Raw genomic sequence first — 17,710 nt, 5'->3', positions numbered from 1 at the left:
TTTGAACTCTGTAACTGACAAATTTCTTATCTCCATTTCATTTATCTCTTCTTCTGGAGAATTCTCTTACTCTTTCAATTGGGAGTTGTTTCTTCATTTTGGCTGCCTGTTTGGATTGGTGACTATGTAATAGTTAGATCTGCTACACCTCTCAATCTCTAGTGCAGGCCAGTGTAAAATACTGTTTCTGCCTAATTAGATAAGGCTAAGGTTCAAAGCCTCCAGAGCCTGCCTGTCTACAGACTGATAGGATTTTGTCTTGAATTGCCCTCAAGCAATTGTTCACAGGTGTGGCAAGAGTTTTTCAATAGGGTGGGGCAATTGCTTTTGCCTGGAGGCTAATTGTTATTCTCAGACTCTTTTTTTATCTTTATTTATTGGTTAAGGTATTACAAATGTGTCCTCATCCCCCCATTAACCCCCAACTTCCCCCGCCACTCATGCTTTCATCCCCCTGTTGTCCGTGTCCATTGGTTTGGCTTATACGCATGCATACAAGTCCTTTAGTTGATCTCTTCCCCTTCCCTTCACCCTCCCCTACTTTCCCTCTGGAACATTTTTAGTCCTTGGGTATCAGGGTTCTTTCTAGTGTGGCTTCTGTTGATTATTCATGAAGTTTTTTCTGTATTTTAGTTATAATTCCAGTTTGGTCCTGGGAGCATGTCCCTGCAGTATCCACTTGCACCGCCACCATTTTTAATCTCACTTTTTTTCTTATTTAGTTGAAACAAGTCTTATTTTATCAAGAATAGGGTTGTGCTGCCGAAACCGGTTTGGCTCAGTGGATAGAGCATCGGCCTGGGGACTGAAGGGTCCCAGGTTCGATTCCGGTCGAGGGCATGTACCTTGGTTGCGGGCACATCCCCAGTGGGAGATGTGCAGGAGGCAGCTGATCGATGTTTCTCTCTCATCGATGTTTCTGACTCTCTATCTCTCTCCCTTCCTCTCTGTGAAAAATCAATAAAATATATAAAAAAAAGAAAAAAAAAAAAAAAAAAAAAAAAAAAAAAAGAATAGGGTTGTAATTTTAACTTCACATTGTTGACTCCAATTGTATCTTCAATGTTTCAGCAGTTTATCATTTATAATTAATCCTCAGAGACTTTAGCTATATGCCTTATCTCTATTCTTCACTGAGAAGAATCAGTAAAATACTTAATACTGGAGAATTGACCCTTCAAGTTCTATACTACCAATACAAATAAAGTCAGTAACAAAGATTTGATATTAATAAACATACTATTTTTAATGATCCTTTATAAGTTTAATAAATTCTAAAATGACTTCTCCCAACACAAAAACAATGTTCATTTTACCCCTTATTCCCATGTTAGAATTAAAGAAACAGTCATATTCTATCAAACCTCATTAAGACACACACACACACACACACACACACACACAGAGAGGGAGAGAGAGAGAGAGAGAGAGAGAGAGAGAGAGAGAAGCTTCTTGCCTAGACACTCAATAAGGACAATACAGTTGATAATATTAAAATTCAGCAGGTCATTGAGTAGCTAAATTAGCAGTTATTAGAGGCACATAGTTAAGTTATGAATCCATTATGTCTTTTTGTCAAGTACAAGGGTGCATAATTGAAAAGGGAGAAGAATTAAAGAAATAATGTTCTATATAATGATATTAAGTTTGCCACTCCATATGCAGCCTACAGACTAGACATGAATATCACTTGGGAGCCTGTATGAAAATACAGAGTTTTAGGGCCAACCTCATAGTTATAAAAGTCAGAATTTGCTTTTTGACAAGATCTCCAGGGGACTAGTATGCAAATTATAGTTTGAGAGGCACTGACAAAAGTGAATAACTATCAAGAGATGTGGCAGAAAGAAAAATGTTCCACACCTCTTTATGAATTTTATTTGTACTGCTACTAAAAATTATTTTTGTTTTTAAGATATATATGTATTTGTGTCAAGGGTAGGAATGGAATTAAGTTTACTAAAAGGAGATGAGCTTAGCCAACTTTTGCCAAGGAAAGAAGGTAGCCTTCCTAGCAAGGATCATAGTCTTAAAGGCAACCCATGTTGAAAGCTGGTACATCCATAAATCAAAGGATCTTTAGTTCTTTTTTTTTTTCTTCCTGGTAGCACCAGATACCAGAATATCCAGTTACACAGTAATTACTGAAAATTTAAGGCAGAGTGGTAAAGGCAGAGATAGATTATAATAGAAGACTTACTGGATGGCATTGTGAAGAGCCCAATAGACCTGCTCCCCAGTAAACCAAGCATAATATTTACACACATTATATGTATACACATAACATATACCTACATGTGTAGTGGGTATTGGGCGTCATTCAGTGGCCCAAACCAGGCATTTATTATCTAAGCCTATCTGTCACCAGTCTTTGCAACATTTTGTCCAGAATATATCTGAATTACATTCACTTATTTTAATATACAGTGATTCCCTCTTAGTTCATATAACTCTCCCTACCAACACAGTATTTAATTTTGTATATCTATTCCTTTATCTAATAACAAAGTTGAGTTTTATGAAACATAAAGTATAAATATTATATGATGCTTACCTTAAAATCTTCAGTATCTACTCTTTGAATTTAGACAAGAGTTAACATGTTAGTCCTTTCCATGGCTGAAAATTTCATGTATTACCTCCCCCCTGTTACTGCCCAATACCACTTTTACTCTTCTATAGGCTCATTAAAATTCAGCCATAATCCTCTTATCAATCTCAGTTTCTCAAATACATCACGACACTTTCTCTTTATGGTCTTTACACAGGTTGTATAAATCTGCATTAAAAAAATTTCACTGGTAGGCTTTTAAGATTAGAGAAAGAGAATTAGTAAAATCATTATAATCCTGCCATGTCCTTGTTAAATAATCCAGTTTACTATGAAACAGTATTAAAATTCTCAGCCTGGAGGAAAGAGGATTTCCATGCATGGTTCAAATAATAGAAATTTCTTGACTGCTTGTTTGAAAGTTCTAGCAGGGGAGTGTAGCTGTTTCTATACCCTTGACCTAAGATAGGTCCTCTCCTCTGGTGGAAGTTTGCCCTCTTTGACCAAGCTGTAAGCTTTAGGAGCATCGGTTCTCAACCTGTGGGTAGCGACCCCTTTGGGGGTCGAATGACCCTTTCACAGGGGTCACCTAAGACCATTGGAAAAACACATATATAATTACATATTGTTTTTGTGATTAATCACTATGCTTTAATTATGTTCAATTTGTAACATGAAATTGGGGGTCACCACAACATGAGGAACTGTATTAAAGGGTCACAGCATTAGGAAGGTTGAGAACCACTGCTTTAGGAGGGATGTGAATGGATAGGTGAGGGAGGAAGGGGACACCTGCCTAGCCATTGAGATCAGCTGAATCAACCCTGGCAATCAATGGGATGACAGAAGTCGCAGCCAGATTGCCCTCATATCCAATAGAATATGCCTTGATCCACTGTATTCAAAACAGTTGAACTGTATTTTGAGAATATGTGAATATATAGGTAGATCAAAACACTGAAGGGTGACAGTGGGAGACAAAATGGTGGCCGAATAGGTAGACAGGTCCTGCACCTTGTAACAGAGCAGCTAGAAGAAACAGCTGAATCAAATAACATCCACCCAGAATTGGTGAATTAACCCCAGCTGGTGAGACAATCCTTGAATGGAAAGGTCAGAGGTTGCCTAGAGAGAGGTGGGATTGGGGATCTAAGCTGGAGGGAGAAATGCACACAACCAGGACTAGAGTCTCAGAGGGAGACTGTGCTACACCTAATCATGTCTCTTGGGGACAGTGTAACACTAGACTACAGAAGGAGTCCATACAGCTACTGACGGCAGAGGACTCTAGATCTAAACACACAGCCATAGAGGCTGCACCCAGAAAGGCAGCCTGAAGTTCTGCACCAGCCATGCAGTGCCAGCGGAGAGAGACACCCAGTGGCGTGGTCACTCTGTCTTTATAATTTCCTTGCTTTTACTCTCTAAACCCAGTGCATAGGATCTTTCAATTACAAACACTCACCACGCTGCAGGGGAAGGTTTCTTTGTGGAAGCTGGGGAGTAAAACAGGGAGAGATGATCAGGAACCCAGCTCTGGGACAGAATGATCCCTCCAACCCTGAAAAGACATTTTTCTCCTGAAGACCAGACCCCTCCTAGTAGCAGAATAGCACCCAGCCTTGAGCTTAGCAGGAAAACAAAGATTCAAAATACCCCCAGGGAGACCTCAGGGACTGGGTTGAGGGGCCATTTGGTCTGGGAAATTAATACCGAAACACTGCCACTTAGAGGCCGTGTCAGAAATAAATGCTTGTGTAAACATGACTGAAAACAGGGAGAAAAACAAAGTGGGCAGATTGATCCCACCTGCCTGAAGCCAAGGTTGTGGCATCTGACAGAGTGAAGCTGCGGATCTCTGGGAACTTCAACATGGTGCTAACTACCTAACAGGAAAATGAGATGTGGCAGGCAGAACAGTAGAGAGTGGTCTTAAAACAGCCCCTATGGGACATTAAAACCAAGCTGAAGCAAATGAACTTCACTACTTCACTTTTTTATTTTTTACTTAAAAAACTAAATTTTTCTTTTTATCTCTTTTCTTTATGTTTTTATTCTTTTAATTTTATTATTATTACTAGAGGCCCAATTATGAAATTTGTGCAAGGGGCTCTCTCGACCAGCCCTTGCAGCCATCACAGCCCTGGCTTCATCTGGAAGGTCGTCCAGAAGGATGTCCAGAAGACCGTTCAGCTGTTTGGTCTAATTAGCATATTAGCTCTTTATTATATAGGATTATTATTATTTATTTATTTAACCTTTCATTTTTTAATTTTTTTTGATCACTGTTCTACATTCTATTTTTATTTTTTATCATTATTTTACTCTACCTCGTTCTTTCCTTTATGCCACCCTTTCTTCCTCACTTCTTTTATCCTATTTCTCTTCTCCTATTTCTGCTTTAGTTTTTCTATGTTCTTTCTTTTTTTTTTTTAAATATATTTTATTGATTTTTTACAGAGAGGAAGGGAGAGAGATAGAGAGTTAGAAACATCGATGAGAGAGAAACATCGACCAGCTGCCTCCTGCACATCTCCCACTGGAGATGTGCCCACAACCCAGGTACATGCCCTTGACCGGAATCGAACCTGGGACCCTTCAGTCCGTAGGCCGACGCTCTATCCACTGAGCCAAACCGGTTTCGGATTTTCTTTTTACTCCTTGTTAAAATTGATCTTCTTTATCTGCTTTATGGATGCATTACTATTATAGTAGTCTCTGTTGGCTTACTCATATATCTAATTTCCTCTCCCCTGCTTCAAATCCATGCACCCTTCTCTTTTCTTTTTCTTCGCTAGCCAATTTTTTTTTTCTTGTTGTTGTTTGACTGTTTGTTAGATTCTTTTTCTGTTTTTTTTTTTTCATTTTTTTGTTTTTCCTCTCCTCACTTATTCTCTTCTTTTACTAATAGCCTAATTAGTTTCACTCACTAAACTCAGGCCAATCTGCTCTCTATTCTATTCTCTTTTTCCAAAAATAGATGAATATATAGATAGATTAAAGAATTTTTTTTATTTTTAAATTTAATATGTATAAATATTCTTATATATGTTTTAATATATATTTAATTATTATTTTTACTTATTATTATTTTTTGAGTATTTTATTTTTTACTTTTCTTCTTATACACTCATTCTCTTTCTACCTCCTCTATACTGAATCTTGGCCATTCCCCTATTCATTAAATTCCTTGACCTTACCTTCTGGAAATAATCTCTGCCTATGCAGATTCAGCTTCCCTCCTTCTTTTCTGGGTGTTTGTTGTTTGCATTTTTTGGATTAGTTGTTGGTTTTGTGGAGTTTTCTCCCCATATATGTATATTTCTTTTCCCTTCTTTTTTCTTCTTTTTCTTTTCTCTCTTACCTTTTTTCCTCTTCTCAATATCGTTTTTGTACTTTTTTATCTCCCCTAATTATCTTTTCTCTGGTGGTCACCTTTACTTGGAGTTATTGGTATCGTGAATACATTCATGTTTTGTTCCCTCTGGGTCATGTCTTGTTGAGTTGTATTCTGTGCCTTTTGGTCAACATGGTAGAGAGTGAGCTAAATAACCAGACACCCTGAGAGGAGTCAAAATAGGGAGACAAAAAAAAAAAAAAAAAACCCATAGGAAAGAAATGGAGGAATCACCAGAAAAGAAAATAAATGAAATGGAGGCAAGCAATTTGCCAGAGAAATCATTAAGAGCAATGGTCATAAAGATGCTGAAAAGGATGGAAGACAAATTCAATAACATATGTAAGAACCAAGAGGAAATGAAGAATAACCAAGTAGAAATGAAGACTGACATAGCTTCAATAAAGAATACAATAGAATGCAACAATAGTAAACTAGAAGAAGTTGAGCACCACATCAGTGAGATAGAAGGTAAGGTATGAAAAAACACCCAAGCAGAGCAGCACTGGAAAAAAAAACACCTAAAAAACCCAAACAACAACAACAACAACAAAAAAAACTTAAAAAACAAGAGGAGAACCTACAGGAGCTTTGGGACAACTCAAAACAAAACAACATCCACATAGTAGGGAAGCCAGAATAAGAGGAAACTGAGCAAGGAATAGAAAACCTATTTGAAGAAATAATGACCAAAAACTTCCCTGATATTGGGAAGAAAAGCTCACACAAGTCAAAGAAGCTCACAGAGTCCCAAACAAGATGAACTCCAAAAGACCGACACCAAGACACATGATAATTAAATTGGAAAACACCAACTACAATGTATGAATCTTAAAGGCTGCCAGAGAGAGACAGAAAGTTGCATATAAGGGATCTCCCATTAGACTACCAACTGATTTCTCAACAGAAACACATGAGGCCAGAAGGGAATGGAATGAAATATACAAAATGACACAAAGCAAGGGACTGAATCCAAGAATACTATACCCAGCAAGGCTATCATTCAAAATTGAAGATGAAATTAGGAGCTTCACAGACAAAAAAGGGCTAAAGGAGTTTATTACCACCAAGCCATAAGTGCAAGAAATGCTAAAAGGACTGCTGTAAAAAAGAAGAAATACCAAGTATAAAGGCAAGAAGGAACACAGGCATAAGAAATAAAAAAGGCAACAAACAAATACCCATTAATAATACCCTTAAGTGTAAATGGATTAAATGCTCCAATCAAAAGACATAGGGTATTTTGATTATATTGCTTACCATAAATAAGCCAGTTGAAGAAAGATAAATATCACATGATCTCACTCATATGTGGGATATAATGATCAACATAATTTGATGAACAAGAATAGGTCAATCTAGAGACAAATGGTAGGGGAGGTGGGGTTAGAGAGCAACCAAAGGATTTGTATGCATGCTTATTAGAATAACCAATGGACACAGACACTGGGGGCTTGCCTGGGGTGGGAATGGTTGGGGGGATCAATTGGGGAAAAAGGTGACATATGTAAAACTTTAGACAATAAGAAAAAAGACATAAGATAGCTGAATGGATAAGAAAACATGACCCATATATCTGCTGTCTACAAGAGACACACCTCAGAATAAAGGACTCAGAGACTGATAGTGAAGGAATGGAAAAAAAAAATTAAGGTGAATAGAAATGAAAAAAAAAAAAAGCTGGGATAGCAACACTTATATCTGACAAATTAGACCTCAAAGTGAACGCCATAACAAGAGATAAGGAAGGCCATTTCATAATACTAAAGGGAGCAATTCAACAAGAGAATATAACTCTGGTAAACATATATTCACCCAATACAGGAGCACTCAAATACATAAAAAAACAACAACAAAAAAATAACTTCTGGAAGATATCAAGGGAGAGATAGATAGTCATACAGTCATAGTAGGGAAGTTTAATATCCCATTGACACCACTGGATAAATCTTCTAAATCAGCAAATAAACATGAATCCTAAATGATTCACTAGATCAGATAGAATTAATTGACATCTTCAGAACATTTCATCTGAAAGTTACAGAATATACATTTTTCTCAAGTGCACATGGGACATTTTCAAAGATAGACCACATACAGGGACACAAGCAAAGTTTCTCCAAATTCAAGAAGATAGAAATCTCCTCAAGCACCTTCTCAGATCACACTGAAAAAAAATTAAAAATCAACTTCAATAAAAACAATGAAAAAAAATAAAATACTTGGCCCTACTGGTTTGTCTCAGTGGATAGAATGTCAGCCTGTGGACTGAAAAGGTCCCAGGTTCGATTCTGGTCAAGGGCATATACCTTGGTTGTGGGCACATTCCCAGTAGGAGGTGTGCAGAAGGCAGCTGATCGATGTTTCTCTCTCATTGATGTTTCTAACTCTCTATCCCTCTCCCTTCTTCTCTGTAAAAGAGCAATAAATTATATTTTAAAAAAAAACTAAAAATAAGTTAAACATTTGGAGGCTAAATAGCATGCTATTAAACAATGATTGGGTTACCAAAGAGATGAAAGAAGAAATAAAAATCATCCTGGTAACAAATGACAATGAAAACAAAACAATTAAAATCTATGGGGCACAGTGAAAGCAGTCCTGAGAGGGAAATTCATAGCTCTACAGGCCTACCTCAAAAAAACAAGAAAAAATGCTAATAAATTATCTAACCCTACAACTCAAAGAACTGGAAATAGAGCAACAAGAAAAGCCCAAATTAAGCAATAGGAAGGAAACAATAAAAATCAGAGTGGAAATAAATGACATAGAGACCACAAAAACAATACAAAAGATGAATAAAACCAAGAGCTGGTTCTTTGAAAGGATAAGCAAAATTGATGAACCTCTAGCCAGATTCACCAAGAAGCAAAGAGTGAGAACCCAAATAAAGAAAATCAGAAATGAAAGAGGTGAAGTAACAACCAACCACACTGAAATACAAAGGATTATGAAAAAATACTATGAACAACTCTATTCCAACAAAATGGACAACCTAGATGAAATGGACATATTCTTAGAAAAATACAACCTTCCAAAACTCAATCAGGAAAAATCAAAAAACCTGAATAGGCTGATAACTACTGAAGAAATTGATGCAGTTATCAAAAATCTTCCTGCAAACAAAAGCCCTGGTCCAGATGGCTTTACAGGGGAGTTCTACCAAGCAGTCAAAGAAGTAAACCCTATTCTCCTCACACTACTCCAAAAAATTCAAGAGGAAGGTACACTTCCAAACTCTTTCTATGAAGCAAGCATTACCCTAATTCCAAAACCAGATAAAGACACCTCAAAAAAAGAGAACTACAGGCCAATATCCTTCATGAATATAGATGCTAAATTCCTCAAAAAAATTCTAGCAAATCAGATTCAGCATTACATTAGAAAGCTCATACACCATGACCAAGTGGGATTTATTCTGGGGATGCAAGGATGGTACAATATCCACAATTCAATAATTGTGTTATGTCACATAAACAAACTGAGAGACAAAAATCACATACTCAATATCAATCAATGCAGAAAAAGCATTTGATAAAATCCAACACCCTTTCTTGATTAAAAACTCTCAGCAAAGTGGAAAAGAGGGATCATACCTCAACATAGTAAAAGCCTTATATGACAAACCTATACACAACATCATACCCAAAGGGCAAAAACTGAACTCATTTCCCCTAAGAACAGGAACAAGGCAGGGATGCCCACTTTCACCACTCCTGTTCAATATAGTACTGAAAGTGCTAGCTATAGCGATCAGATAAGAAGTGGAAATAAGAGGCATCCAAATTGGAAAGAAAACTGCCCTTATTTTCAGATGACATGATACTGTACATAGAAAATTCCAAAGACTCCATAAAAAACTACTAGACTTAATAAATGAATTTGGCAATATAGCAGGATGCAAAATTAACACCCAGATCTATGGCTTTTTTATACACCAATGATGAACTCACAGAAAGAGAAACTAAAAAAAAAAAATAATAAAAACAATTTTAAGATACCTAGGAATAAACCTAACTAAGGAGGTAAAAGACCTGTACTCAGAAAACTACAGGACACTGAAAAAAGAGGTAGAGGAAGACAGAAACAAATGAAAGAATATAGCGTGTTTATATATTAGTAGAATCAACATCATTAAAATGTCCTTACTACCCAAAGCAATCTATAATATAATCCCCATTAAAATACCAATGGCATATTTCATAGACTTGGAACAAACTCTCCAAAAATTCATCTGGAATAAAAAAAGACTCTGAATAATCTCAGCAATCCTGAGAAAGAACAATGTTGGAGGGAAACTCAATACCAGGTATAAGCTATACTACAAAGCCACTGTTCTCAAAACTGCCTGGTACTGGCACAAGAACAGACATAGACAAATGGAACAGAACAGAGAACCCAGAAATCAACCCCAGCCATTATGCTCAATTAATATTTGACAAAGGAGGCAAGAACATACAATGGAGTCAAGACAGTCTCTTCAATAAATGGTGCTGGGAATTTTGGTCAGATACATGCAAAAAAAAAATGAAACTAGATCACCAACTTACACCAAACACAAAAACAAACTCAACTTGGTTAAAGGACTTAAATATAAGATGAGAAACCATAAAAATCTTAGAAGACTCCATAGGCAGCAACATCTCAGACATATGTCATAGCAATGTCTTTACAGATACAGCTCCTAGGGCAATGGAAACTAAGAAGAAAATAAACAAATTGGACGACATAAAAACAAAAAGCTTCTGCACAGCAAAAGAAACCATCAACAAAACAACAAGAAAGCCCACTGCATGGGAGAACATATTTGCCAATGCTATTTCAGATAAGGGTTTAATCTCCAAAATTTACAGAGAACTCATACAATTTAACAAAAGGAAGATAAGCAATCCAATCAAAAAATGGGCAAAGGACCTAAATAGACACTTTTGGAAAGAGGACCTACAGAAGGCCATGAGACATATGAAAACATGCTCAAAGTCACTAATTATTTGAGAGAGGCAAATCAAAATGACAATGAGGTAACATCTCATGCATGTCAAAATGGCTATCATCAGCAAATCAACACACGACAAGTGCTGGAGAGGATGTAGAGAAAAAGGAACCCTCATGCACTGGTGGTGGGAATGCAGACTGGTGCAGCCACTGTGGAAGACAGTATGGAGCTTCCTCAGAAAGTTAAAAATGGAACTCCCATTTGACCCAGTAATCCCACTTCTAGGACTATATCCCAAGAAACCAGAAACACCAATCAGAAAGAATATATACGTCCCTATGTTCATAGGAGTACAATTTACCATAGCTAAGATTTGGAAACAGCCTAAATGCTCTTAAGCAGATGAATGGATTAAAAAAACAGTGGTACATCTACACAATAGAATGCTATGTTGCTCTAAAAGAGAAGGAACTTTTACCATTTGTAACAGCATGTATGGAACTGGAGAGCATCATGCTAAGCGAAATAAGCCAGTCAGAGAAAGATAAATATCACATGATCTCACTCACATGTGGGATAAAATGATCAACATAGACTGATGAACAAAAATAGATCCAAAGACAAGGGGCAGGGGAGAGGAGGGGTTAGAGATCAACCAAAGAGTTGTTTGCATGCATATTAGCATAACTAATGCTCACAGACACTGAGGTGGTGGGGGCCTGCTCTAGGGGGTGGGAGTGGCAGGGAGGTGGTCAATGGGGGGAAAAGGAGACATGCCATGCTTTAAACAATTTTTTAAAAAAACAAGTGTGAGAGGGACTGTTGAAGATAACAAGAAACTGGATTGGGAAACTGGTAATCTGGAAGAAGATGAAGCATATACACTCTGAGTCTATCTTTCTGCGCCACATGTTCTCTCCATTTCTTATTTGTTTCTAGATTATTCTTTTAATGTACTATCGGATTTCATTTATTTTTGTTGGTGGTAAAAGAAAACTGCCTCACATTGTACAAAATATTATATAAAGTAAGTATCATATTAAATTGATTTCTGATTCTCACTTATGCATTTGGAGGAGGGAGTTACTGAGAGTCATAATATGAATCAACAGTCCAAACCTACTCTGATCAGCTATGGACTGGTGGGCAGAATTATATCTAAAATTAACATTGGAACCAAATTTCTTCCTCCCAGGGGAGTGCTTTTGTGTTTATTGATTTTTATTTTATTTTATTTTTTATATATTTTATTGATTTTTTACAGAGAGGAAAGGAGAGGAATAGAGAGTTAGAAACATCGATGAGAGAGAAACATCCATCAGCTGCCTCCTGCACACCCCCTACTGGGGATGTGCCCGCAACCAAGGTACATGCCCTTGACCGGAATCGAACCTGGGACCCTTCAGTCCGCAGGCTGATGCTCTATCCACTGAGCCAAACCGGTTAGGGCTTCATTGATTTTTAGAGAAAGAGAAGGGATAGAAAGAGAAGGGAGAGAAGGGAAAAAAAGGGAGAGAGAGAGAGAGCTAGAAACCTCGATTGGCTGCCTCCTGCCGACCCCTTACAAGGGATTCCTTATCATGTTCCCAGATAAGTCTGTGACTCTCCATGCAAAAGCACTGGAATAATCACAAAGAGAGAGACACTTAGAAAGCATGAGAAAATCTTCAAAACTTCTTTGTATGTTAGAAGAAAATGTGGGTTTTGGCAAGTATAAGGGCATATGTCCTGTCAGGGAATCAATCCAGGGACCTCTTGGTGCATGGGAGAATGCTCAATCTACTGAGCTATACCAGCAGGGCCCAGGGAAGGTTTTATGGAAGGGATATCATATGTTGGTTAGATATACCAAAAAAGAGCTTATCAACCTCTTCAAATATAGTTCAAATATACATTCTAGTTTTGTATACCACCATTTCCTTCCTAATCCTATGGTTATATAATCAAGTTTCTATTATAGGAAGCTTTTAATGGGAAATTATAATATAGCTGGAAAATTTTATATTTTAGACTGTCAGTGCCAAACTATACAAGAACAGTTAAGCTTTAAATGGAAGTATATGACAAAAACCAATATACAGAGCATTATTCTGGACTAAGAAAAGCCCTACTTCAGCATCTGTGGCGTATTTTTCCTTTGTTTGTATGCTTGCTCCGTATCAATTCTCAAGTGGCCCTATCTCACAGTTTCCCGTGGTTCCTGTTCTTGTCAAGTACCTTATCCTTGCCAAAACCCAACTTTTCTTCTAACATACAAAGTAGTTTTGAAGATTTTCTCATGCTTTGTAAGTGTGTCTCTCCTTTATGATTCTGCGGGTGCTCTTGCATGGACAGTTCACAGACTCGCCTGGCTATATGATAAAGGAAGGCAAGACCTGCAAGATATTCCATGAGGGCAGATAAGCACATCTTTTGCTCTACTTTAATTTATTCTGACATCTCTGCTTTTGCCTGTCAAAATCCTTCTTTAAAAATTAAAAGTTACCAACTCATCAACATCTTTTGAAAACTTAATAGGAGAACATAATTGCTACTTTTCGTCATCTCACAAAATATCTCTTTATTAAACTTCCATAGAGTGTTTTCATTGCGGATGGTCTGAAATTGGTCTCCTTTACGTCACTATTACCTTGCAAATAGAAAATGTTTTGCTTTTCTTGTGAGCACCTTGCATGATGCAGTACCTGCAAAAAACAGCTTCAGTTCTCTTTCTTGCTTACTTTACTTGAAACATAAAATAAAGGAGCTGAATTATGATACTGTACTCATGTATATTCAGAAACTTAGTAGTAAGAATCTAAGAGGACAATTTGACATTTTAAATATTGGAATTTTTTTTTTAGAAAACCCTTCAACTTCATTTTTTTAAAGTAACATGACCACATGTTACTTAAAATTATAGCTTATTTCATTTATTAGATGTTTGGAAAAGGGTAGTCAAGTAACAAATTTTTACATACCGAGAAACCATAGCTTACAAAATAGAAACCATCATGGCTTTGGGAAGAAAAGTTATAAAAAAAATCTACATTCAACCAATGACAAAATGATGGGTTTTGTGGATAGGAGGAAGCACTGTATGTAATAGAGTTTGAATTCAATAAGCTTTTGATTTTTTTTCTGCATGATATATGTATTTTGAAAGTAGAAAATGTGGCCTCAATAGTTATACTGTCAGGATGGAAGGTGGCAGAAATGACAGATAGTCATTCTTGGTTCAATTCTGAATTAAGAGAGTAGAGTCTAGTTCCTATCAAATGGTGATGTACAAGCTAATGACCTCAGGTCAAGATCGCCTAAGTATCCTACAGTCTCTAGATGTTTTAAATGTGTGTTGGTGTGTGGGTGTGTGTGTTTTGGGGGAAACAGGAATTAAGAGTAGAAGGAAGAAGTTTAAAAACTTCTTGGAACAATATGTGTAGCCAATATACTTGCATTGTCTCATTTACCTTGCACAGTAACTTTGAAAGATTGGTTTTATTATCTCAACTATTACAAGAGAAAAATCCGAAGTTCTGAAAGTAAATGAACTAAAAAATATCATTATCAATAGTACATAACAGAGCTTGGATTCAAACTTAGGTCTGTCTGATTCAGAAATTAATAATTTTAGTTATTATGCCTCTATCATTTTCTGAGAAAAAATGAAATCAGCCCTGGATGGTGTGGCTCAGATGATTGGAGCATCATCCCTGGTACCAGAATGTCAGAGGTTTGATTCCTGGTCAGGGCACATACCCAGATTGCAGGTTCGATCCCCAGTCTGGGTGTGCTTAGAAGACAGCTGATCAATGTCTCTCTCTTTCATCTCTCTCCCTTTAACACCCTTTCTAAAATCAATTAAAAGAATGAAATCATACAAAACAGTTGTTTGTATTCTTGCTTTATTTCTAGCATTAATTATTCATAACTCTAAATACTTGTCAATGCTATTGTTGTTTTATTTGTACTAATTTGTTTGTTCATTACTTTTAGGAAAAAAAAGAGGAACAGATGGGGACAGAACATCCATCTCTTCCAAATAATTCTTTAAATTAAAAACAAAACAATTGGGGTTTTTTTTTTTAATAATGGAAAGGATGAGATTTGTGATAGCTTTATATTATATTAATTTAGCTAAGGTTAACTTGTATTTGCTAGAATGTCCTTTCCTGCAGAGTCCAGGATAAATCTAGACCATATTTTGTGTGAAATTTGGAAGGCAGAAGTGAAATAACATCAGTTTTGAGAAGAGCAGAAGGTGCTATTGTCCTCATGTTTGGGTTGCTTATCTGCTCTTTCTCCTTGTTGGCTGGGGCAGCAGCTGAAGCTGCAAGGAACTCGGCTCTTGTCATTCTCCTGGGCCAGGTGTGCATTTAGCTCAATGAGAAAGGCAGCCAGAATCTCCTAAAAGACACTTGCATATCCTGGCTGTGGGCTTGGAGGCAATGAGAGACTGACGAGGATTCTATTCATCCTCAGAAAGTCCCAATGTTTCCTTTCTTGTCCCTCTTTTCTTCCCTACTACCTATCTGTTTACTGCAGGCTGCACAGGCACAAAACAAATGGCCATAGATTGTTGAAGCCATTTCCATATTTATCTGAATCTATTTGTATAATTAGTTTCTTTTTTTTTTAATATATTTTATTGATTTTTTACAGAGAGGAAGAGAGAGAGATAGAGAGTTAGAAACATCGATGAGAGAGAAACATCAATCAACTGCCTCCTGCACATCTCTTACTGGGGATGTGCCCGCAACCCAGGTACATGCCCTTGACCGGAATCGAACCTGGGACCCTTCAATCCGCAGGCCGACGCTCTATCCACTGAGCCAAATCGGTTTTGGCTAATTAGTTTCTTATTGTATAAAACTTCTCATGGTTCTACTTCTCTGATCAACTTTGAGTGATACTACGTCTATGACAAAATCTAATGATAACAAATCCTTGCAAATTCCATGACATAAGCAGGAGTAGTTAACCCATCAACTGCTGTGGGACTGACACAAGATAAGCAGATATATGGACTTAGTTGCCAATGTAAAAAATAGTTTTAAAACAGAATTTCAGCTAATAAATGTGGAAGAAATTCACAATTTTGCAACTTCTAATGAAATAATTGATCTAAGTAAGAACATTAATTGCTGAAAATATTAGGTGAACAGTGGAAAAAAATAGAAGTGGTCTTTCATCACCTCAACCAGCAGATTATTCTTCAGACCATTGAGAGGGAAAACCAGACATATATGCCCCTTAATATGAAGAAATAAGAAGTTCACAACATCAGCCACGATGTATTATTCTTACACAGAATGTTATACTGAAGACAACTTTTAAACACAAATTTAAGTATACAAGGAATACGGGAAATGGGAGATCATATAAAACAGTATTATGAGGAAAAAAATCCAGAATCTGAGACATTCTCTGAAATAACTGATGCAATTTTCTCAGCAAGTCAATGTCATGGAGAAGACAACACTTAAGAGATATAATTGAAAGTATTTCATGAACCACATTTGGAACCCAATTTGAATAAACAAACATAACAGAATAATGGATTTGGGACTACTAAAGACTTTTTAATATGCAATGGATAGTGAGAGATTACTGTATTGTTAATTTTCAAATGTAATTTTATCACTGTAGTTATGCATACAAAAACTTTTAACAGATACAGAATGAGATATGCAAGGTAAAAAGCCATGAGATCTGTAATTAAGGTTTTCTTTAATTACATAGTTAACAACAATAATAAAAGCTAGATGAAGCAGGTTTGAAAAAATATTGTGGTTTATTGAAACTAGAACAGAAATATTTAAAGATATATTGTCCTATTCTCTTTACTTTTGTTCTACATATGAAAGTTTTCATTAAAAAAATTTAAATCTTAAAACTTCTGTGTCTTGTTTACAGCACTAGAAATAGAGAAACCAGGAGACTGGTTAAAATCAGTCAGGTTGGGAGAACGATAAGAGGATGGATAAGCCTCAAATAGAAGTGGGTTGGACTGTAGACATTATAAAAAATTAGGTTTCCACTTATTTAAAAGTAAAAGTAAAAGTATAAAGTGTTTAAGTATAACTGTAAGATGTTGGGAAATTTATTTTAGTAGATAAATTAGAATTTTAATTCATGTTCTTTTACATTCTTTAATCTAAGAATGCTAATGTTCCAATGCATTTTAAAAATATATTTTGTATTAAGCTACAAACATTGCAAGTATAAAGAATTTACAAAATGTATCTATACACACATGTGTCTATGCTATATAATATATGTATACATAATGCACATACATTATACAACATACATATATGCATGATATATACCTACTATGCACATGTACATTATATACGGACAACATATCTGATATAACCTATACACATAAGCATATTATATATATAGTATGTATATAATTACACATAAGCATATTATATATATAGTATGTATATAATTACAGATTTATGTAAATATATATATATACACATATATGGAATAGTACCCAATTAAATAACAAGATAATTTCCTCATCTCTACAATACATTGATAAATTTTTCAGGTAAGCTTCAGGTCCTCAAAGGATTGATTTACTAGCTAAAGTAAACTTGGAAAAGCTTTTAAGGTTTACACAAAGGAGGATAACCCCCTTTTTTCCCATTTAGTGTGGCACTCTCTTTGGCTACTTTCATTACATTTTTCTAGATACCTAATTCTACCAGGTGTTTTGGTACAGTACAAGTGTACCTATTATTAAAATGTGTTGTCGTGAGAAACAGAAAGAAGATGTAAGCTGGTGTACATTTCCAAGTGAGTGATTCGCTGCTGCGAGCCTGTGTCATGACCA

The sequence above is a fragment of the Myotis yumanensis genome, unplaced genomic scaffold (assembly GCF_028538775.1).
Source record: "Myotis yumanensis isolate MYYU_CA2020_CCGP unplaced genomic scaffold, mMyoYum1.0.hap1 SCAF_3, whole genome shotgun sequence".
NCBI lineage: Eukaryota > Metazoa > Chordata > Mammalia > Chiroptera > Vespertilionidae > Myotis > Myotis yumanensis.
This window is presented reverse-complemented; position numbering follows the sequence as displayed.